Below are 17,335 nucleotides of genomic sequence, written 5' to 3'. Positions count from 1 at the left end.
TACCAAGGATTAGAGTTTTCATTGCTTTGGGAAGTTCAAGTGTGCAAGACAAGCAGTGAATCATACGCTCGGGCACTTTGAATCAACTTGGTAATCAACACTCTAATTACGATTAGCTCTAGTTAATCTATTAAGTATTAGATTAACTAGAGCTAATCTATTAAGTATTAGTATTAGTATTAGTTTTACTTTTATGTTTTGGGCCCTTGAAGGTAAAGTTGTATAATTATTAAAAACCCGAACTGTGGGCTTTATTTAAGTAGGCTTTTTTGTAACCTAAAACAGGGAACACTCAAACAGTTGGGCCTGATTTTTAGATCACGTGCCAACCAACATCGCCTTCACCTCAAGCAGCGTGTAAGCACAGCTTGAGAGGTAAACTCTAAACCTTCTCGATGCCCATGTAAGAGGATACCTTGAGTGTTACAAGCATACTTACATGAATGTTTGATTAATTTTTCGCACTGTAATTTCAATTTATGCATAAGCCTGAACCCGAGCCACATAACAACCATTGGGAGGTCATTATCCAATGTAGATAAATCGGACGTTGCTTGTTACTTGAGGCCCAACCAAACAAACAAATTAAAATCAATCAACTAGAGCCTAAAGTAGTCACGCTCCTCCAGAAAAGGACAAAAATATAGCCACGAGGATTTAGAGTAATCAGTTACCAAATTCTGGTGGACCAACAACCTTCCTCATTCCCCTCCCCCAGATTCACCGTGAGTGAGATTTTTTATAGCACACCACTTGGTAAAGTGATTGCTTACTCTTTTGAGCCATGTAGTAGATCCATCCTACTTTCAAGCCCAATTGGTCATTTGAACAGGGCATAATATATCTATAGACCAAAAAAACTTTTTCATAACTTTAATTTGCAAAAACGAATTTCGATCATTTGAGCATCCACTACACCGTTTGCGCATTTTTAGGTAGTTTTGCGAGTCTTGCTAAAGTGCATGATACTACGTTCAGGCAAGGACAGTGTACATATAACAATCAGAACAAAGCATTGGTGCCATCCTAGTTTAACCAGAACTACCAAAACCCACCTATCAATAACCAAAGAGACCTAGTTCCAGTTACACCACCAACTAGTGTCCAAACAGAGAAGCCAACCGAGATAATGTTATCGGTCATGCAACAACAAACTCAAATCCTCGCATCTATGCAACAATCTCTAAACTTGTTAGCCCAAGACAAAACCCAGAAAGGTGTGTTCCCAGGACAAAACAATCCCAAATCCTAAACCAACAAATACAACTTTTGAAGTAACAAGTGATGTGAACGAAGCTGGAACACAAAAACTTCTTTCATAAGTATTCCTATCTACGAGGATTAAATCCTCTTTTCCACGATGAATTCCTTCCCCTTTTCCTTCCATCTTTTTCTTAAAAGGAATACATCAATAAGGTAATCGAACCCTCTATTTGGAGTGTATGGTTGTAAGTGCCGGAGCCTTAGTCCACGTATATATAGTATATTCTTTGTAAAACACTTTTTACTCGTCGTTTGAGTAAGTGTGAACTTATGGAGTGAGTATACAAATTTTCTTTTCTTTATTTTACACTTATTTTACAAAACAATTTTTTCCCGTTCTATTAATGCAAGATTCTCGATACATCAATAGTCATGTGATTTTCCAAAAATAAAACGGAAATGGATTTTTCATAGACCACCCCCTAGAAAAACGTAATCTAGGGGCGGTTTGAGATCAGTTTTGCTTATTAAGGGTCGCCTATATCATCGCGCTATTTGCACGGGTCAGGACATTCCATGTTTTGCGTAGTAAACCCCAACTCGCGTAGCTGAAGCTCTGTCTATCTAGATTGGGTTCGCCCTAGAGCCGACACGAAAGTTGCCTGAGATCATCTATTATGGTTTGTTTTAAAAAATTAGTGTTTAGAATCACGACTTTTAAGTATGAGTGTCTTAAAAACATCTCTCTATAGTTTTCAAAACTACATGATACAAAAATGAAAATTATACGCCCCGGAGTAACCAAAGTGATACCGGATTCACGTATAATTTTATCTTATTGTCAAAACCTCTATATGGTTAGAGATATCTTTTGCTTAGGAAAACCAACTAAAAAAAAAAAAAAGACGAGGCATCTCCAAACGAGAATTAAACAAATAGTGTAACCCAAAGTGATACTATATATTCTCTGTTTAATTCTATATTTTGCCTCCACTTCTCTATTTGTCTCGAGAATCTGACGTTAAAAGACTCAACCTTGTACAAACTTTCAAAAAAAATTCAGTATTTTCAAAATTCTTAAAATCTTTCCCCTTCTCAACCTCTCTTTCTAAAAACTTTCTAAAAACTTTCACAAATGTCTTCTGTTAAGAACAAAAACCCTTCACCTAGTAAGACTAGATGGATCAGTTTCAATGACCATGTGTAAACACTTCCTAGAGAACTGCAACTGAAGATATGGACACATATACCAAAAACCATTTCTGGTTTAGGTAAGAGTTCATACGCACGCAAAAGACGCGCTATGAGAGAAGGCTGGTGCTTGAACTGTCAAACACCAACTTGCTTCGGTCTTCAACCTCATATTAAAAATTCAGTTTTCAAGATTTTCATATGTCAGCCACTTGCCCACCGAGTGCAGCTGAAGAGAGTAGTCCAACTGTCTGGTTGGGATTGACTTGAGTTTTCAAAAACTTCAAAAAGTCTTGGGAATCTGACTTAAAATGACCCACATTTTTAAAATTTTAGTTCATTAATATTCAAAACCCAAAAAAAATAATTAAAATTTTCCTACGTATTTGTATATATTTTTCCCTTAAGTTATTTTTCGTTTTTTTCTTTTACTTGTTTTTCAACCACCGTTGGATGTGAGTGTACCTTATATCTTTGCATAGCATTTTCGATGTTGATCATTTTGGTACCTCACGGGTCGGAATCGGATGAGTAACGAAGCACGGATTTGCTTTTGAAGTTGTCGAGGCACTAAAGACGTGATCGGAATTACATGATTTCATTTGGACTTGGGCCCAAATTCTAAACAACTTAAAGAGGCACGTGCCATCAAATCCTTTATAAACCACTCGACCGCCCGACCTACCCATCTTCCCCAAAAATCCCAAACCCTAGCCGCACTACACCAGCGCGCGTTCACCCTCTACCACTGCGCGACCACCCGTCCACCTTAAACACCACCACTCCAAATTTTTACAGTAAGCTCCATTTTTAACTCTCATTTCAACTAACCACCCCGCTTTCATCAGCTCCTTCCCAAAATGGCTCGAGTCCAAAAAATCGTGCCGGAGCAAAATTTCGAACCCCTCTTCAATTCCGATCTGTTTGAAGTGCACTTCAAGACTGAGATTAGAAGAAAAGGATGGGAGTCTCTTGTTTTGTTGGGGGACGCGAGTTATTCTCCCTCTCTCACTCTTTCATTTTATAATAACATTTAACGAGGGGAGGAATATCATGTCATGGTTGTCATGGAGGGCAACTAACATTACAAAACTAATGACCTTCGCCAATGGACTACAATAGTCGGGAAAGAGAATACCCAATGGCCTAAAGCAGTTGGAGAGCCATCGGAAAATGGCTAGTCGGGTTAGCCTATTGACTGTTTTTGACCGTCGGAATAGGTCGGCTAAAATATGCTACGCCGACGGATGTGTGACGGCTATTAGCTGTTGGAATGTACCCACTGTCTAGGGCTGTCGGCAAAACTTCCACTACTCTGAACTGTTGGAAAGTTACCTATGCTGACGGTCTATGTTGGATGCCAAAGTTTTTTCTAGACCACATGGCAATTGGTCTGTAGCCGTCGATAAAGAATGTTCCTGCAGACTTAATCCGTCGGAAGAGTTAATTTTTTTTTAAATATAGTTATTTTTCCTCTACTCACATCAAAATAAGAACCATGTACAACATAACAAAAACTCTTTAACCCCCAAGATTGCATTGTGAGCACCTTGACTAGATAAACATGAAGAAATGAATCAAGAAGATAAAGCTTACAAATTCGTTTGAAACACATAAAAACGAGGAGCAAAATTGTTTTAAAGCTTACAAATACTAACACCATATATTGTCTACTAAACCTTTCACTACACAAGCACAACCAGTCCCCACTATTGTTCTTACTCTTGTTGAAGCGCCGGGAGTAGCTTAAGATGAAGTTGTTGATTCCAGGTTTGCAATAAGACCGGCACGTTCATGGGCCTTCTTAAGTCCATGAAAAACCATATTTGTTCTAGGAATGTACTACAAAGCAGAAGAGATATAAATCTTTGTTAAGAAGAAATATTTGTATGAGATCCAAACATCATATTATGTTCAAGTAAAGACAATTTAATATTTCAAATCTTTGAGTTTAATTGTTTATACAAATGATAAAATGTATACAACTACTCACCTTCTTTGGGTTGAGCAAACATTCATGCAAGGTTGGGTCTCCCCATTTTACAACCTGCATGTTTTTGTTTGCAGCGGATAATATAGCTAGCCCTAGGAAATCAGACTATGTGTTAGCTCTTCTTAGTATGCAAGGGTCATTTTCATAGGCAACAACATTACGTTGTAGTTGTGAAAAACGATTTATTGTAATGTTTTCAAGAAATTGATAGAAAATAGTAGTCATAACTTAAGATGTAATCTTTCCAAGACATTGATAGCAAATAGCAGTAATACCTTAAACTCTTTAGGGACTTGACCACGAACATCCACCTCATGGGTTGGTAATGAGAACTACGGAAGCTTTTGAAAAGGAAAACAATGGTCAATAAATGACCTTTACATGATAAACGGGTTTTATTTATTGATTTCTTGTGGATTTACCTCGAGAGAACAAGCCCCCTAAAAAACTGCTTTCGATGCTAAACTCGTGGCAACCCATAACATCCGACAACTAGTAGTCCCAGTCATGCCCGATAATTCATGGAAACCAAACGCCTAGCCCAAGCGAATTAAGGTAACCACCAGAAACTTTTACGATATCTCTGACATTCTCCATGAGCACATATTTTGGCTTCAAGTAATGGATGATGTCCATGAAAACAACAAGTTGGTTGTTCTTCGATCCTCTAAAGGGTTATCCTTGTTCATGAAACGGTTGAATTCACTAATACCTTGGCAGGGAGGGCTACCACATATGACATGAACTTTACCCTTTAAAAGGTAAAATTTAAAAATAAACAACTTACAAAATATAGCTTAAGAATAAATGTGTTACACCACCATTTAAGGAACATAAATGATATAAACTATTCTCTTAAAAAAAAGGAAAAGGAAAAGATAACCTACTGGTAAGGGCAAAATGCTTGAGTAGTTACAAACTCCCATAATTTTCCTTCACAGTTTCTAGAGCAAAATTATGAACAGCGGTAAGTACATACACATGTATAAGAATTACAAAAAAAAAAAAAAAAGTTAAATATATAAGGTGTAGCAAACCCAAGGTTCTCTATCGGCTCCCATGAGTCATACTCTTGAGTATAGCGCTTCCAGGAAACCTGAATTCAATTGTACAATATTAACTTAAGGGAATATAAAACTTAGTTTCGTATCTAAAATTCCAAGGAAACTACTAACATATGGTATTTAGCCAAGTCAAAGCTTTTGTTGAATTAAAGATGGAGAAGAAACTAAAGAATGGGTAGGTTCAAAATCGTCTTTCGTAAATTCCACAATACTAACATACGGTATTTATATAGTGTCGTGCACAGCTTATACATTGTCGTATATACAGTGTCGTACACAGCTTATACATTGTCTTATATAAGCTTATACATTGTCGTATATAAACTTTCTCTGTAATTTAGTATCGTGCACAGCTTATATAGTATCGTGCACAGCTTATACATTGTCGTATATAAGCTGCCCAGGAACAGGTTGTTCAAGACACTATATATAAGCTTCCTTCAAACATGTCCGTTAAAGAGAAAGCCCGAACAAAGCAATACTTCACATTCGGTTGAAAAAACCATTTCACATTCAGTTCAAAATAACTTACAACAAAATGATAAGTGAAACCACCATTTCACATTCACCTATTTTATGATTGTTCTATGGCTCGGAGATCTGGGCATTGCCACTATGATTAGCATCATTCACACCATCTCCTACAACTTCTTCACTAGCTATTTCACGCTAGGTGTTCTATAAAACCAGAAAAACATAAGCGAGTAAGCAAAACCAAATAAATAATTAATAACTTAAAATCTCATGAACTAACAGAGACAAGTTACACGCCGCTTTTCCCTCCTCCTTTATCCGGGCTTGGGACCGACAATGCAAACTGGCCCACATTGACGAGCCTCGTAAGCTAAGTGAATAGGTAGATGCATCATAGAAATGAATAGTGAGGGTGGGCAGATTCTCTCAAGAGCACACATGGCCTTGATCATACCCCTTTCCAGTACATTCATTGTTTCGATCTTTACTTTTTTGGAACATAAAGCACCGAAGAAAGTACAAATAGTTGTAATAATAGATCGAGCTTCTTTTCTGTTCCCATCTCTATACGCATGCTGGATCAACACCGGGAGCAAATGTTGCATCAAAATATGATAGTCATGTGACTTCATTTGTTTCAAATCCACACAATCTCCCTTGACAATATTGGACCAATTACCACTAAAGCCAACGTGCACACTTAGATTTTGTAAGGTCTAGATGAACAACTTCCTCTATTCTTTTCGAAGCCAAAAAATACCTTGGGGCATAACTCGTTTCCCATTAACTTGAGTCACCCAATATTTCATTTTAATTTTCATAAAGCTTTAAATCATTGTGTGCTTTGGCATTATCTTTAGTTTTCTTCATATTCAACATCATAGCAAGAAGGACTTCACACACATTTTTTTCAATATGCATGACATCAAGGATATGACTAACGATAATGTGTTTCCAATACTTGAGCCTAAAAAGATAGACCACTTGGAAAAACATGAAGCTGCTTCATTGCCTTCTTGTTCATCACCTTCATCTTTCCTTTTCTTGCCTTTTCCAAATTTGATTTTCAAATTCTTGGTCATTCTCTTTAACTTCAACACCATTCAACCTAATTGGTTGCTCGCCTAGTTCCTTTGTCTTATCATATACGTGCTCTCCCTTTGTATCATGTCTAGCCTTCGATGTCAATGGAAGCCAACGCCTAGTTCTCATATACATATGCTTCTTTCCATGCTTAAGCCATAAAGAAGCAGTTTTGACCATTAAGCGGGAAAGCAAATCTACCCTTAATTTTACAACCGGATATATTTCCATAAGCTGGTAAATCATGGATTGTCCACAACAAAATAGCATGCATTTTGAACACTTCACCTTTGAATGCATCTTTAACCATTGCCCCATCACGCCATAAGTCTTGCAGCTCTTTAACTAAGGGCTGCAAATACACATCAACATCATTACCCTGTTGGTTTGGACCCTCAATAAGTGTTGTAAGCATGGTGAATTGCGACTTCATACATAGCCAAGGGGAAAGGTTATATGTCACACACATTACAGGCCATGAATTGTATTGTGTTCCTAAAGTACCAAAAGGATTAAAATCATCAGTGGCTAGTCCCAGACGAACATTGCATGGATCAGCAGAGAAATCTGGATACTTCAAATCCACTTGCTTCCACATTGCCGAGTCAATGGGATGCCTCATTATACCAGGCTTTGATGCCCCAATAGAATGCCACCGCATCTCCTTTGCCACTCAACCCACACTATACAATCTCTTCAACTTATCAGTAAGAGGAAAGTATCGCAAAACCTTTGCAGGCACCCTGCTAGTCTGCATCCTTAATTGCTCAATGGTTGCAGTTTTGTATCTAGAAACTCCACATGTAGGACAAGAAACCTCAAATTCATTATCTCCCCAATACAAGATGCAATCATTTCTACATGCGTCAATCTTCTAGCATTTCAACTTCAAGTCTTTAATCATCTTTTCTGCTTTGTAGGCATTCTCGGGTATCTTATTACCACTAGGCATCGCCATCCGGAGTAGTTGAAGCAAATCAGTAAAAGCCTTATTGCTCAACCCATTTGTGATCTTCAAATTAAGCAATTTCATGACAAATCTAAGAACAGAGAAGTCAGTACATCTAGGATACAATTCAGTCATGGCTTCACACAAATTATCATTAAACTCAACACCTTCAACGAAGTTCTTCTCCCTGTCGATGCGACCTCCCCGGATCCTCACCCAAAAACAAGTCCAAGTTACCAAGACTAAGTTCTTCCTCAAGAAGAATGGTGAATGCTGCATTCATGTCCACCACATGCACGTTTGCTTGAAAACTTGATCCACTTTCATTGAGTTGTTCGGCCTTTCTTTCTCACCGCGCGAAAACCAGAATTTATATCGCCTTGTCAAATCCATGGCTAAAACAATGTATCACAACATCATCGCGGACTCATTGTCGGGCCTTGGTTTTGACACTTTCTACAAGGACATGGTATAACATTCTTGTTGTGATGGTGTTACACCTACAAAGGAACTAAAATCCTCAACACCTTTTATAAAACGTGGATCTCGAAAATTGTCCAAGTTAATCCAACTCTTGTCTATCAAACCTATTGACTCCATAACTTAATAAACTTCTAAAAGAAATAGAAAAGAGAGGAATTCAGAACAAAGAAAATAAAATAAGAACATATATATTCATGCATCTTATAATCACTCACACCCAAACATAGCATCCAAACTCAAGATTTCATTTTTTTTCCGCCTAATTTCATTAATAGTTCAGGTTAGTAAGTTAAGCTCATCAGATTAGAAACAAGGAATCAATAGTAAAATTCACCATTCACATACCCTGTTAGATAAGAGATGTATCACTATCCTCCAACCAAATACCAACCCCAATACACCCCAAAACCCAAATTTTAATCAGCACCCAACTTGCAAAGATTTATCTTTAAGACAATTAATCAAATATCATGCAAATAGTTGGCATAAATAAACAAGCCCACACTTCAAAAGAGACTCATAGTCTACACATAAAAAAAATCAACTTAATTTATATACAACCTAATGCTTAGAATGAGAAACCCACACAAATCCAAAGAAGGAAGGAAAAAATAAACACTCACCTTGATGTGAGAACACAGATCAAACCTGTTCACATCAATATCAAAAAATAAATAAAATTACTTCATTTGAGCTCAATAGAAAATGAGTTAGAGGAAAAAAAATACTACCTTTAAAACCAAAATAGAAAACGAGTTAGAGGAAGAAAAATTACCTTTGATTGAAGGCGTTGGGTTTACTGAAAAAGATCAAAAAATTAGGGGTGAGAGATTTTTAAGACAAAAGTGTGTAAGGGAGTGAGAGAGAATACCTTGGCCTCCCTTTTGTTGCCGGCTGTTGTTTACTGTAGTTGTGTGAGACAATGTTTCCTTATATTTTCAGATTATGTTTCCTTCTATTATTTTGGGTGGGAATTGAAACTTTTTTCGAGCTTTGTTAAATCCTTGAATGTTTTCAGCAGTATTTCATTCCAACTGGTTGGCCAACTCTAAAAACAGTCGGTACACATAAAATATCCGTCGAAAATATCCAACTGTTATTAATCATCAGTTATATCGACGACATAAAATAGTGGGATATCTGTTGGGTAAGAAAAAAAATCTAACGATATGTTAAATAACTAATCCGATGGTGATATTTTGGCGGCCAACGAGCTAAAACCATCGACAACTACCATCAGATTATAGCAATCGGTGTACCTCTACTGGGTCCGTCGGCTAAACTCAATTTTTGTGTGGTGTAAGGAGGTGGTGAGTGAGGCTCTGGAGAGTCCTTTGAAAGTATATACACAGATGGAATAGTCCCCAGACAACAAGACCATCGACGTTATGATGGCAGAAATGCTTCTTGAGGGTAGGAAAAACCCCACGTCACACTGCGCGTTTCAGAGTTCGCTGCAAAAGAATCAGTTAGCAGTATCTTAATAGACAACCTACAATTTGATAAGCTCAATCAAGACTTTTGATATCGGTAAGGCGATGTTCCACATCCTGTGGATTCTTTAGGAGTAGAAAAATAGTTTTTACATCACCACCTTCTGATAAGCTCCCAAATGTGCATTTTATTACCCGTATATTACCGCATTACAACCTTTCTTATGCTTAAAGAAAAGACAACTTGTAGCTTTTACTACATTTTTCAGGTTAAGGAGTATTTTAGACCACTTATCATAAAAGATGCATCTTAATGCCAAAATGAGTCTTAATCACGCTTATTATGAAGACCAGAAGCTGCTATGGAAAAGTACTGAAAAAGTCAAAGTAAACAGTCAAAGTCAAATATCAAAGCCCTCAAATGAGAAGACCAGAGATGGAGGCCCTTATCTCAAAATATGATGACTTTCTCCCTAAACCTATCTTAGTCAAGAAGGCACCAAAAAGCAAAAGCAAATGCAAAAGTGAAGTGTGAGCTGTCTAGTTTTTAATGGAGAAGGGCAAATCTATAAAAGGCAAAAGTAGGGGTATATAATCAAAAAGCAAGGGAGAGAGAAACCTATCCATTATCTTAGGATCCAAACCATTTGGTTTGTTTAATTTCTTGTCTTGTTTTTCAATTCATGTTTTTATATTCTTGTTGCTTTATTTCTTTTCTATCACTTGTTATTTACTTGTTTCTTGTTTTCAATCAAACTTGTTATTTACTTGTTCTTGTTTTCAATCTTCAATCTTGTTTACTTGTTTTTGTTTCAAGTTTTAATCAATCTTCCTTCCATATTTTCAAGTCATTTCAATACAACAATCAATGCTTTCAATATTTGAACCATTCTAATCCATACAAGAGTCTACCTTTCTTCTTTACATCTCCCTCACTTAACCTCTAAACAAATTAGGATGAACCTCACTCTTAAACAAACTTTTTGAAGTATACTCACGACTATCTAAAGCTTCACCTTCGTCTGGGAGCAACTCTGCAAACCTAGGAGGTCTACCGCTCCTCTACCAATGCTGGTCACTAGGATCATGTAACACTGGGGGTTCGATGCTACAAATGCTCTAGTGGAGGTTAAGGATGCTACCATAGGTCCTATCTATGCCTACTGTGTCCAGCAATTCTGGCATCCTCTTGCTGCCAGAGCTGCCGAGCAAGCACGCGTTACTGAGCCAGTGGAATACTTCGCTGAATGTGCCACTCGCCAGTTCACTAAGCCCATGGATGGAATTCATTTTCTCCATGAGGGTAAGAGGATTCTGCACCAGCACGTCCACTAACTCAGGCAAAGATAGCGAGTTATTATAGTGGCTCAGCAAACCCTCTGAGAGGAGCAACAGTCTTTCCAGCAGGAGCAACGACATTTTCAGCACAATGTCACAAGGACACTACACAACATTAGAGATGCGCTCCCGTGTAGTGATAGACACTCTAGGACCCGACGTCAGCGAGGAGAAGGATCTTGTCGACATCGTGATGAGTCACGCACGGATTCTGACTAGGCAACTCCCTAGTGTCCGTATAGATCGATGTTTATTTTCTTTTTCACACTTATGTATGATTATAACTTTTAGCATAATTTTAATTTTATCTGCTTGTTTTAATTTGTTTCTTATGTGAAATTTGGTATATGAGTAGAAGGTAATACAAATATATCTTGCTAAAATTTTCTATTTTTCTTTTCTCAAGATTACATATGTTTTGAAAATCCAAAACCCAAAAATTTCACAAAGAGAATAATTACATAAATCTCTAGTAAAATAAACCATGTATTTCTCGTTCTATATCAAACAACCCACGCCCCAAACTTATTTAGGGGTGATATATTTTCATCACGAAGAACAGAGTACAGGTGTATCATCGTTTTTGCTCATGTTTCTATGGTAATCTCTTTCTTTATCTCTTCATACTTTGAGGACAAAACATATTTCTATTTGGGGGTGGTATAACAACATTTTGCAAAAACTAGGCATTTCTCATATAGATATAGTAGTACATTTCTTCCTTTCTTAAATTTTTTTCGAAAAAGACCAAAAATATTTTTCTGTTTAGTACTAAAAGTCTTGTTTCCTTTTTCCATGATGAATAAATAGTTTAGAAGTCTCATTATAGCAACAAAGTAAGGATTCGTTTTTCAAACTTAGACTATTATACGTATAATAGTTTCTACAACTTTTCATGAATGACATTGAGTTTCCGAGACCAAGGTTAGAACAATTAAGTTCCATATCCTGTAAGAATCTAGCTGAAAGCCTCATCTGAATGATTATTGAGTGATGATACAAAGAATGTCCAGATAGAAAGACCACACGTCCACTTGCTTGATCACCACGCCATATCCTATGAGAGAATTTAGGCCCTTTTTGGATCGATATAGCCAAATAAACGTTAAAAACCCAAAAAGATAGTTTTTCTTCTAATCACCCTTTTTGAGTCTTCACTATTTTCTAAAAAGCCTTTTTATTCTTCGCCATAAATTCCTAACCTATTACCACACATAATAAAAAGCTTACACAGCTGATGAGTTGAGAATTGGATGGATATTAGAAAAAGAGAAGAGAGGACCTTGTACAAAAACAGATCAGTTAGTTGCTTTGAAAAGAAAAGAAAAGAAAAGAAAGACCTACTAAAGACTAAAACTCCAAAAAAATTGAAGGAGTCAAAAATCGAATCTCCCAAAAGTTCAAAATCAAAAGGAGACGATATAAGAAACAAAAGCAAAGTTAGAACTCTCAAAAATTCAAAATCATATGGAGTCACAAAGTCAAAGGGCTAAAAAATCATAATTCAGAAGCAAAGAACAAAATGAGGTTCTTCTTTGGTTACAAGTATCTTGAAGACCTAGTTTCTCAACTTATCAGATTTTTGTTTTTCCCTTCCTTTTTCTTTCTAAACCATCACCCTAGCCTCGTAACTCCTAATAAAAGACCTCTAGCTCAATTAGGAATAGGATGGTATGATAGTAAGTGGCAAGCGTGATCAATGGTTTCTTTGGACATCATTTGAGTATGTGAGGAATATAAGTGCCCACTACACTTGAAAGAACAAAACTTGAGTGAATCTATGAGAGAGTTGTGATTGTAACACACCCCTGTGAGAACCCACCTTAAGGACGCTCTCCAAAAGTCTCGAAAACGACTCTGCTTTTGCATTTCATTGCTCATATTTTGTGCATTTATCTTTATATGATTAAATTACTGTACATATGTTATTCTAAGTTCAAAGGAGCTTATCCTTATTCCCCGCTAATGAGATGTATGGACTTCTGAGAATAAATAAGGAAACAAGACCCTTTTGTACTAAATAGGAGAAGTTTGTGAGTACCTTCACTGGAAAACTCGCACGAGCTGAGGCTTAAAACTTGTCCACTAGGGAATTCCTAGTGGTTTAAGGCCTTGTTGCACATAGTTAATGCAATCGCACTCAGCGAAATGAGATTAGTATAACTTATAATAAATCACTCATTTGTGATCTTAGTTTTTCTCTCATCCTTGCTTGAGGACAAACAAGATGCTATTTGGGGGTGGTGATTAGCTCCCAAATGTGCATTTTATTACCCTTATATTACTGTATTACAACCCTTCTTACGCTTAATAAAAAGACAACTCATAGCTTTTATTGCGTTTTTCAGGTTACAGAGAAATTCAGACCACTAATCATAAAAGTTGTGTCTTAGCACCAAAATGAGCCTTAATTACGCTTATTATGAAGACTAGAAGCTGCTATAAAAAAATGCTGAAAAAGTCAAAGGTCAAACTCAAAGGTCAATGACTCAGAACCAAGGAGCTAAAAGTCAAGTCCTCAACTCAGAAGACCAGAGATAGATGTCCTTAGCACAAAAGATGGCTTTCTCTAAAACCTATCTTGATAAAGAAGAAATCAAAAAGCAAAAGGAAAAAGCAAAAGCATAAAACAAGTGGTGAGGTGTCTCAAATGTAATGGAGAAGGGCAAATCAATCATTGGCATAAAGTATGGGTATAAGAACTAAAAGTTAGGGAGAGAGAATGCACTTAGACTTAATCTAGTGTCATGTAGGATTTAATTTCTAGTCTTTTTTTCATTCAAGTTATTTACTTTATTGTTCTTCATTTTCAATCTTGTTATTTGCTTTTGTTATCAATCAATCATCTTTCTTTGTTGTTCTTGTTTCAATTTTTTCATTTCATTTCTTCAAGTTTGTGTTCTTCAATCATTACAACTTAAGCTTTTCAATGTTCTTCATAAACTGGTTAACTCATATAAGTCCTAAACTAAAGAATCTACCTTCTTTCTAAAACTCCCAACCATTCAAACTCTAAACAATCTATGATGAACCTCACTTCCACTCTTTTGAAGACCACCACCAATACTATTACTTCAATTCACTCAAGTTTCGTTCTCTCAAGTGCAAATGACACTTATATTCCTCATATACACGAATGACGTCCAAGAAAACCGGGGTCGATTGATCACACTTGCCACTAACTATCACACCATCATATTCCTAGTTGAGCTAGAGGTCTTTTATTAGGAGTTATGGGGCTAAGGTGGTGGTTTAGAAATAAAAAAGAAGAGAAAAACAAACTCTGATAAGTTGAGAAATTGGGTCTTCAAGATACTTGTAAGTAGAGAAGAACATTGTTTTGTTCTTTGCTTCTGAATTTTTGATTCATTCTTTAGCCCTTTTGCTTTGTGACTCCATATGATGTTGATTTTTGGGAGTTCTAACTTTGCTTTTGTTTCTTTTGAAACTGACTCCATTTGATTTTAAACTTTTGGAAGTTTCAATTTTTGATATGAATCTTTCTTTTCTTTTCTTTTCGAAGCAACTAACTGTTATATTTTTGTACAGTGTTTTCTATTCTCTTTTTCTGATATCCATCCAATTCTCAACTCGTCAGGTAAGTTGGGTAAGCTTTTTATTATGTGTTGTAACGGGTCAGGGATTTATGGTGAAGAAGAATAAAAAGGCTTTTAGAAGTTTTTGAAGGCTAAAAAGGGGTAACTAAAGGAAAAATATTTTTGTGGGGTTTTAACGTTTATTTGGCTATATCAATCCAAAAAAGGCCTAAATTCTCTCCTAGGATATGGCGCGCAGTGATCAAGCAAGTGGACGTGTATGTGGTCTTTCTATCTATTCTTCTTTGTCATCACTCAATAAACATATAGATGAGGCTTTTGGCTATATTCTTACAGGATATGGAACTTAACTGTTTTAACCTTGGTCTAAGAAACTTGATGCTATATACAATCAAATGCTTATGCATTCCATTCATGAAAAGATGCAGAAACTATTGTACATATATTAGTCTAAGTTTGAAGAACGAATCCTTACTATATTGCTATAATGAGACTTCTAGACTATGTATTCATCATAGAAAAAGGAAACAAAACTTTTAGTATTAAACATAAAACTATTTTTGGTCTTTTCAAAAAGATTTTAAGAAATAAAGAAATATACTAATATAAGAAATGCCTAGTTTTTGCAGAATGTTACTATACCACCCCCAAACAGAAATATGCTTTGTCCTCAAAGTATGAAAAGATAAGGAAAAATATTACCATAGGAACATGAGCAAAAACGACAATTACACGAAGACTCTGTTCTTCATGATGAAAATATACCACCCCAAACAAATTTGGAGTGTGGGTTGCCGGATATAGAACAAGAAATACATGGTTTATCTAAATAGTAAGTTACGTAATTATTCTACCAAGAAATTTTTGGGCTTTTGTATTTATTTTTGGAAAACATATATAAAGCAGAAATACGAAAATTTTGGCACGATGTATTTGTATTATCTTCTACTCATATACCAAAATTCTAAACATGCATTTATACTTCTAATATAATAGAACTAACAGTTATTACAAATAATAAGTGCAAATAGTTAACATAAAGCTATCTATACAGACACTAGGGATGTACCTAGTCAGAATCCATGCGTGACTCGTCGTTATGTCGAGAAGATCCTTCTCCTGGTTGACGATGGTTTCTGCATTGCGTATCTCTACTGGTGACATCATTATGTATCCTACACAATATCTTTGCGACATTGTGTTGAAAGAATCTCTGCTCGTGCTGGAAGGCTTGTTGATTAGCTAGAATGGCTTCTTGAGTTTGCCTGAGCTCGAGAACTTGCTCGTAGAGGAGTTGATAAACATAAAATGAATAGTTTTACCTACGAATAAAAGATTGAACTCTAAACGTAAGTAAAACTAAAACTAAACTTTACGCGAACTCAGTGTTTATCAAAGATTTATTTCTACTATCGATTATATCGAAATAGAAGTGGAGTAAAAGATTCGTTCCACTCCTAGCTCGTTAGTATCCAATGTTTCCTATGACTATCAGTCTATCCAAAGTCTAATGAGAGTAATGTGGGATTTATACTACGATGCAAACTATGCTAACAAGATACGAATAACGAAATGACGGAATACTAAGGGTTGAATCTAGATAAAGAATTAGGAAGGGGGATTGAATCCACCTTAAATCCAACTTAATTAAACTAGCATAGATTATTATAATCAAATTCTTACGTTCTTACGATAAGAATTGGTTGTTCTAATCCCTAATCATTCATGGCAATCTCTACCAACTAATGACTAGCATGTGAGGAAGTTCTACCCATTCTCATGGCGAATCAACTACCTTGTAGAGTGGAATAGACTCTTACAACGATTCTATACTACACAATCAAGTTTTCATCAAGGCTTCATCAAACCCCTCTAATGGAGGTTTAGCCTTGATTCATCAAACTATCATTTCCCAATGAAATTAAACAAGACATAATATAAATATTCTAACTTTAATAATATAAAGATTCTAATCAATAATTCAAAACTAAACTAATAACTATGAAATGATTAACAACTAAGATCGAAATTAATTCTAATGAATTTAATAATTAAACTAGATTATGATTAACTAATTATGAAATAAAGACAACTAATTTATGAATTTAACAATACTAAAACTAAATAAGACTTTAATCAATAAACTAAATTGGAATTAAAATCTAATACTTTATTATAAAACTAAATATGATTCTCAATTAATCATTTACTTGTTCTAACTAATCTATTGCAAAGTAAAAACTAGATCTAAAAACAATAATTGAAAAACTAATTAATTGAATGAAAACTATATCTACAAGCTATCTCTAATGGCTACCTCTACCTAAACTAAGTATTACTTAAGAGTTAAGTCTTGTGTGTGGAAATGGAGGAGACCAGATCCACATTTTCGTGCATGGGCTGAGGAGCCATGTTTTGGGCCGGAAAATCGAGCCCAAAGCCCAATTTCTTCAGTCCACAGAGCCCTTTTCAACTGGTTTTGACTTTAACAGACGTTTTGTCCACTTCTTCCCCTTTGATTGGGTCAAGACTTAAACCGTTGGAAAACTCTTTCCGAGCCGGTCGTT

The sequence above is a fragment of the Coptis chinensis genome, chromosome 8 (assembly GCF_015680905.1).
Source record: "Coptis chinensis isolate HL-2020 chromosome 8, ASM1568090v1, whole genome shotgun sequence".
NCBI classification, from domain to species: domain Eukaryota; kingdom Viridiplantae; phylum Streptophyta; class Magnoliopsida; order Ranunculales; family Ranunculaceae; genus Coptis; species Coptis chinensis.
The sequence above is the reverse complement of the archived record's forward strand: the minus strand, read 5'-3'. Positions refer to the sequence as shown.